Source organism: Cupressus sempervirens, chromosome 8 (genome assembly GCF_028749045.1).
Source record: "Cupressus sempervirens isolate cs-2001-9-10 chromosome 8, ASM2874904v1, whole genome shotgun sequence".
Lineage (NCBI taxonomy): Eukaryota > Viridiplantae > Streptophyta > Pinopsida > Cupressales > Cupressaceae > Cupressus > Cupressus sempervirens.
The window spans coordinates 265,997,461-266,006,077 of NC_143125.1; positions in this window are offsets into that span (position 1 = coordinate 265,997,461).

The following is an 8,617-nucleotide window of genomic DNA, read 5'->3' on the forward strand; positions in this document are numbered from 1 at the left end:
ATAATATTATGTACATTGTGATTCCCTTTGATTCATAAATTTTGAATAATGACTTTCCAATTTGATAATGATTCTTCGCAGTCTTATTTTTTCGGTCCTTTTTCCTTATAAGTGCTTCAAGTTTATAATAACAATGTTCTACATCTTGAAAAATTCTTATGATCATATCTAGAGAAGAGACATCTAAACAATGTCATGTGTCAACAACCGTATTCCAAGTTTCACTCAGAGGGGAGTACACCCAATTGATCATCTCATAACTATTGAAAGAGAGCTTTGGGATAAGCTATAGGCATCCATCAAAGCATAAAGGATTTTGTTAGACAGTGTAGATGAAGTAGTAGCATTTGCCTTGGGAGATATGCTTGCAAAATGGAAGCATAGATAAGTCATGTGAACTCTTTGATAGGATGCCTAAATGTAATGTGGTCATCAAAAGCCATGGTTTTTGGATATGCACAAAATAGATATATTGAGAGAATATATTTGTTTAAGTTGCAACTGCCATGGTAGACATGCATGCAAAATGTGGAATCATAGGTAAGGCATCTGAACTATTTTATTGACTTCCTCCATGAAATGTTGTCTAATGGCAAGCCAATATTGCAGGATATGCATATTGTCCTAGTAAGAACCAACAGCAATATCACATTAAAAAATCCAAGAAAATCCATAATGCATACTAGTTCTATTTTACTTTTAGGTGTACAAAACTAAAAATCCTTATATAAAAGGAAAACTATTTTAGAAATATGAATTGTTAGGTTGTGTCCAAGAGAAACAAAATCAGCATGCTTTTTTATGTGGTCCAAAAATCTTAGTTTGCAATTGCAGACATCAAAAACAAAAATGAAAAATGTTGGTAGAATAGGTGAAAACAAGAGACCTTTTAGATGAAATGTCCATCATAGTTGGCATAGTTGTTGAGTCAATATCCATATCTTCTATTTCTTCTCTACTTTTCATTCATACAAATTAGTAGAATTGACTAATGTTAGTCCTTAACTTATGAAAAATCCACAAACAAGAGAGTTGCAAAGTTTCCTTACTCTGGGATGGTTGGTAGTGTTTCGTTTCCACCACTCCTTTCATCTCCACTACCCTTATTTTTTCTTCTTGATCTTCATTTCAACACCAAAGCTCATTACATAGAGTTGTCTACTTCATTAGATTTTAAAATGAAAGATAGAAAAAGTAACCACTAATTCTAACTTCCTCTATTTTTTGACCCATTTCGATGATCACCATCATCATTATCATCACTATTATCATCATGTCTCTCATTGGCGGAATCACCATTAGCATGACGTTTATTTTTGACTCATAAGATCATCATCTAGGAAGACCGCTTCCAACTATAGGGTATGACTAAGGAATATGAAAACTTAAATGTTTTAGTATTGAGTGGTACTTTGGGTTCTAAATCTTAACAACACTCTTCATATTCTAAGAACCTTCAAAGTAATAGCTATGTATTTGCACATCTTGTAGTTGCTTCATAGTAGAGCATATGATGCATCATGCCAAGTAAATTCATCTACATTATACACTTTTGTTATTTCTCCCTTGTAGCTATTCATAGCAAACCAAGTCTTCACGACACCATGATTGACATCATTGGTGTGTATGGAAGACAAGCTACTAATGATATTCAACATTCTCAATTGTTGAAGTCACCAACATAGATATTGCAAGCACGTTATTAAATAACACATTGATATGTTAGGATTGTGATTTTACCCATTTATTTACTTCTAAAGTTTATGATTTTTGAACCATTCCTTAATCTTGTGCCCAAACACTACATACTCTTAGGCATTGCCTTCATAGCTAACTATTCTAATGCTGTACTCTATAAAGTGGCCAATTTTACGTGTTCTACCAAAGATTTGGTGCCTCTCGTAGCTTCTTTATCTAGGAATATTAATTGAGAGTGTGAGAATTAGAGATAGAATTAAAAAAAATTCATAGTCAAATTAGTGAACAACAAATGGATTTGATGGGGTTGCATTATCTGGCAGAATATAGAGGACTTTAGAAACTTTAGCTAAGACTAATTGCTACTAAAATTTTGCACATGTGTAAAATTTTAAGTATACATGCAATGAAAATACAAAAGTGCTTTTCATTTCATTCAGGCAATAGAAATGTCTTTTATACATTGATGTTTTCAAACAATGAAATGAAATGATATACTGAACAGGAAAAAGTCTCACACAAGTTTCTTTCATAAGGAAATATACAAATAGATACATATGAATGAAAGAAAAGAGAAGTAGAGATAACCAGTCAGTGCCTGTTGCTTTGACTTGTTATAAACCCTTTGTTTGGCGCACTCATCCAGCTCCAAGCTCCATGATATCCAGCATCTGCAAAAAACATGGAAGCAACTCATGTTAGATCCTGAAGGATCTAACCAATGACTAACTATCTCCACAACAACATATTCTATCTATTGATGCATTTCAAATAGAAAATAAGCTGGAAGAAAGAAATAAAAGTCATTATGAGTGTCACAAGCCCGTGCTCGAACCTCCCATAATAATATGCTACATGGAATCCAGCAACAAAAATAAAAGAATGCAAATGAATTAGTTAGTTCATGCAATGGTGAAAGCAGATTGATCTAATCTAATACAACTACAGTAAAGCAGTTAAGGCATCTTAATGCTAGAATAGATGTAACAATAAGGAAAAAATAACAATCCTTAATCTGTCGAAACAAGAAGAAATTCTAGAGTAGCAAGGTCATTATACTTGTCATGCACCCACCCCTTCCCAATTTCCTACTCAACCTGAGAAATTCCAAATCCAACAAGTATTTCAAAATTATCAAAATGATCAACAACACCTAGGAAGTCTAGTGCTAGATTTAGCCGAGCAGTTGGCTGGTTTCAAAAGACAATAGGAGATTGATCTTCAACAGAAGGAGTTGGTTCACCAAGCTTATCTCTGACAGTAGGAGATAGATGTTGAAAGGTATGAGCGAGAGTTATTTGCACAACAAGATGCAGAAAAAGAAGAGCAAATGAGGCAATTAATTGCGAGACATCAAGATCAAAAGGCTCATAAAGTTTCTCATACCCCAAATCAATTTGCATCAGAGGCCAAGCTAATATGGAAACATCAATGGACTCGACAGCCTAATTATCAGATGCCAAATCTTACCAAAGATACCCCTTGTGCACCAGTCCAAGGTCAGGAAGTTGAAATTCATGTTGCTGTTTTAAATTCAATTGAACAGGAGGCTAGTAGAAGAGTATGAGCAGCAAAGGAGAAAATTTGAAGAAAATCTTGATTGCCAAATTGTTGCAAAGACAAAGAAGCTTGTAAATGGAGAACCTTCCAAGCTTTCAACCCCAAGATTTTCTGATATTCTTCTAGCACGACTTATTATAGAGCATTCGCAGTCTTGTTGTGATTTACAACAAAACGAGGATTATTAGAGAAGGCTGGTTGCAAATGAGCAAAAAATAAGTGAATATGATTAGTTGGGGTAGCTAGTTCAAGATATATCAAAGAAGGCTGGTACAGAGGAAGAGTCTATGTTTTTGTTTGATGAGCTCCCTAATTTGTTTAAGTAAGAAGAAGAGGATATGGTCATGACCACATCGAAAACAAGTTTACAACAGCAAGAGGATGTGGATCATCATGATGACTTGCTATTCCATGAGGTTACAATTATAAAAGAGGTAGCCCATATAACGACCTGGGAAGAGTTGCATTCAGCACCATGGTATTCAGTTGAGCTAGTTTGGCAAGGTCTATTCCTTTTCTTACATCCATGTGGCATCTTTCTATCACCGTGATGGAGAAAGGGAGAAAGTCTTGCGGATTCTGGATATGGGTTTGATAATGGATGGTCCACTTATGTTATTGATTCAGCAGAACATGCTTCTATAGGTAAGAAAAAAATGACTCAGGTATGTCAAATGTTGTTGAGTAAGAAGAAAACATCATATCACCAAGAGAAAAGATGTGATACAGGAGTCAAAAGATACATCGCCATTATTGCAAAAAAATGTTAGACAACGAGGGAAATCTGTGTGTTGACAAAACCAAGAAAATGTGATAGCTATAAATCTACATGAAAGCCACACATTGGATTATCAAGCAACTCAAAAAATCATGGCATGGAGTCCAAAAACATATCTTCAAGCAACTATGATGGCTGAATTAAACATGTTCAAGAAATTTTTTTTTAAAACCTCATATACTTGTGGATTTTTGTTGAAAGAATGAAGAAATCCGAGCCTTGTCTTTGATACTAGCAAGTACAAGGAAGAGAGAAACGTTTTGCTATACCTCTCTGTGAATGCAACAAATACTCTAGGTCATTATCTTCAAATGACAGTGAAGCATTACGAGAAGACTAAGCAGCTACAAATGCCAGCAAACTCCAACAACAAATCACCAAGGCAGCATGTATAAACCTTAGCTGTAGCTCTTCTCCTATTCCAAAGTGCAAATGCAAAAAAAAAAGGATATGTCTTTATGATATAACAGCTTTGAAACCCTAGCCGTAGCCCCAAATAATAATTCATAACATTTGGAATCCGATGGAAGTAGAGTATATCGGGTTTTATTAACCCGTAATAGTATTCATAAACTCATGTAATGTTATTTGTTACTTTACTTAACATTAAGTAATATAAGAATATATCACTTGAAACTAAAATGATATATTGTTTTGTTACTTGATGTTAATGCATTTTTATTTTTTGAATTTGCAAACATTGTAAATAATAATAATTAGTTGATGTCATTATAAATCAATTAATTATTATTAATTTGTCCAAATTTAAATTCAAATGCTGAAGTCCGTTTTCGGATTTGGGGAAATAAGGAGTTGAAAAGTCAAAATGTGACCAGGCCTATGAAGTTGAGGTGTCTTTTGAATAGTTAAAGGGTATTTATTGACTGTTGGAGCATTTTTAGGGCAGTTCTAAGTGAGTTATTGGATTCATTATGAGGTAGTGGAGTTTGCTCAGGGGTAGGACTTAATTTTGTGAGTTATTGAGTCCTTGTTTTTAGGCTATCCTTCTGCATTCGACCCAAGGGGGTAGAAAATTGTACTTAATGAGTTTTCCAACTCAGTTTTGAGGGGTTTTGATTTTATGACTGAGTTTTTAGACATCCTTGGAGTCCTGAGCTTTGCTACAGAGTCTGTAATTCAACATTTTGAAGAAATAATGCTAGTGACAGTAGTGTGATTATGCCTTATGAAGTAAATTGTCAAGTTCTTTTTCCTTTCTACAAATTATGTGTGTGTTTTGAATGATTTGATAAGTTAAACTATGACTGTTTACATTATTCCGTGTTTTTGGTCTCATTCCAGCACCTTTTTGTGGAAAAGTAAGTCTGCTTGCAGGTTATGATATGTGTTATAGTTGAAATTAGTTAAAGTGAGATAATAATTTATCCTCTTTTGTAGTTTTAGTTTTCTGAAACCTTATCATAAATCACTTGTGCAAGCCTTTACAGGAAAATGTGCTTCATCTGTATTTCATAGAATTATAATCCTCTTTGTTACATGTGTGTTACATCTTCATAGTAACTTTTGGTTTATCACCTCTTTTCTTAGTTTAAGTTTTAGGTTTTAGGTTTATTTTTTGCACTTTCTTACCTTTTCCCTCTAAGTTTTCATTAAGTTTTAGAGTCTTTCACTGAAAGATATAATAGGAGCCGGCCTAGAATCTGGAGGTTCATTTCATTATCCAGTCTCACGTAATGAAATGATTCCCATGTTAAGTAAGGGTTACTGAACATTGCCAATTCAGTAGGGTGCAAATCCTGAAACTTAACAATTTTAGCATGCCCAATGGGACATGAGCACATTCTACAACTGTGCTAGTATAGCTGAAGGTCATTTTCAACTAGCCAGTAGGAGGTGATGAATTTATGAGAAATATTCAAACACGAAGTTCCACTTCTTTTGAATACCTGTAGTTGGAAACTCCAAAAAGATGTGGAAGGAACTTATCCAGGACAAAGCTAGCATCAAGGAAGTGGCTTTCAGTCCTTGGTCTTCGTGTATATAGTAGAACACGTCAAAGAAAAGTTAGACATTCAGCAAGCCCATCAATAAGAGCTGATTCTTTTGACATTTCTGCTGATTCAACTAAAAATTTGGCAAGTAATGGTTTTATACTAGCAAGCACAGTCAATACAAGTTATCAACAGCAACCTGTACAACAGCAACCAGTACAACAACCTGTACAACAACCTCCACCAATGGCGAGGGCATATGCTTTTGTGCCTTTTAATCAAGGGATTCCCTTGAATTTTGCACAACATCATGATATACCACTGGCTGCATTGAAGAGTTTGCCTGATTTCACAGGAGAACATCAGACTACAGCATATGAGCACATAAGAGATGTTGCAACTTTATGCAACGTACACCATGTTACAAAGGAGGATGTAGCTACTAAGCTACTAGCAGCATCATTAAAAGGAAAAGCACTTCAATGGTTTAGAAGCCTAGATGTTGGTTCTATAGGCTCATGGGATGCTTTGGGTGATGCTTTAACAAGACATTTTGAGGATAAGTCAGACTTTTTGTCACTCGTGGAGCAGCTCACAACTATAAAGCGTGCACCACAAGAATAGATGATGGATTTTAATAGCTAGTTCCAAAGGACTTGGACTAGAATTCCTGTTGCAATAAGACCTTCAGTAGAGCATGTTTTTCTTTATTATTTAAGAAGCTTAAATAGCGATATTTTAGTAATGATTCAATCTATGGGAGGTGTTTCGCTACCTCAAGCTTATGATATCGCCATTAGAGCCGAAAATAGTCTTATCCAAGCTGGTAAGATAGCCCCTAGGCCTCCAATGCCCATTTTTTGGACATCCAGCCCAATCTTCCATTGGTAATTCTACCATTTAACCCATTACTTGTTGTTCCCGGCCAAGAAAATACTATGGCAGGCCCTTCAAATACTGCAAGTCCTTCATTAGAGTTACAGGATATTAAAAATAGCCAGATCAAAATCAAAAGTATGATGCAAACTTTAGTAATGAGCTGGTGAATTTAAAGAAATAATAATTTCAACCTAGGCCATCTTACCAGCAACAGACTCCAGCTGTAAATATGCCTTATCAACAGCAAAATCAAGGCCAGCCTCAAGGAAATAGGCTGCCATTTTAGGGCAATGCAATGGGCTACAGGCATAATATTAATGAAAGGCCTTTCCATCCATATAATCCAGTTCCCCTCAATTCAACTAATCCAGTTAGGGACATAGTGCCCATGCAGAATAATCTTGTAGCAGAATTTGAATGGTGTTACCCCTGTAATGAACCACACAATCAGGTGATGTGCACAAATGGAGTTATAAATCAAGCATTAATGGTGCAAAATACAATAGCAGCACAACAAAATGTCACAAATGATGCACCTGAGCAACAACATGATGTACCGACTCCTGAGACTACTTTCCTCAACTGGCAGAGAGATGAATTTTGCGCAGTCAATAATGACTCACCAATATCAGCAAATACTCGAGCTAAGAAAAGAGCTCTTGAAATAGACCAAACAAAAAATAAGGGTAAAGTTACTGATACAGCTGAGCCATCATCAAGTGCTACAAACATGGTGGGAGACACTCACGTCCCTGTCACCAAGGAAACCATTCACAAACCAGCAGAACATGTTGCTGCTAAGATACATCAGAAATCACACTTTGCTGCTCCATTCAATATAGTGGAGAATATGAAGAAGATGAATGTGTCTATGTCAATGTGGGAGACTTTTACTATTCTTGGTCAAACAGATATTCTACAAAAGGCTCTTTTAGATGAAGCAAATTCCACAAAGGTGATGAATGAACCAGCAAAGGCAGTGTTAACCAACGTTGATGAAAAGAAGGATGACGGTGATAAAACTGCCAAGGAATCAAATAAGGTAATAAAGCCGCCTCCTTTCTACCTTTCCTTGATTATTGGTGATAAGTTAGTCCATAACTGTATGGTAGATAGTGGAGCTACAAGCTCAGTAATGCCAAAAAAGATAGTTGACCAGTTAGGACTAAAATACCGGCCTATTGAAAAGGGTGTTGTTCAACTTGATGGGACGTTTGTAGGTACTATAGGCATGATTAAAGATGCAAGTGTCACCCTTCATGCATGTCCTAATTTTTCCATTCAACAAGATATATATGTCATAGATTTACCTTCGTACTTTGCTATCTATTTGTCTAGGGACTTCACGGCAAAGATCGATGGTTATTTGTCATCTGATTGGTCTCATATGCTTTTTAGGACTAGATATGACACTAAAGTAACCATTAAATCTGAGTTTCTTGCAAAAAATCAAATAGAACCTTATACGCCCAATGTTGTTAATGCAAACCTGCTTGCATTTAATGAGGAGGAGTGTCATACAGCAGCTAAAAATTGAACCCAACTAGATAATGTCCCAAATATTCTTCTTGATGAATGGGCCTCTAGTCAAACTTTTGAAAATTAGTATTATCATATAACAAATGCTGACTTAGGAACCTATATTATCCATGAACAAAATGAGGTTGTTCCAACTTTGGTCAAACCAGTAGGTCAGTCAGCAAAGTCCAAAGATCAGTTATGGAGCATGTTTTTTGATGGTTCAAGAGGT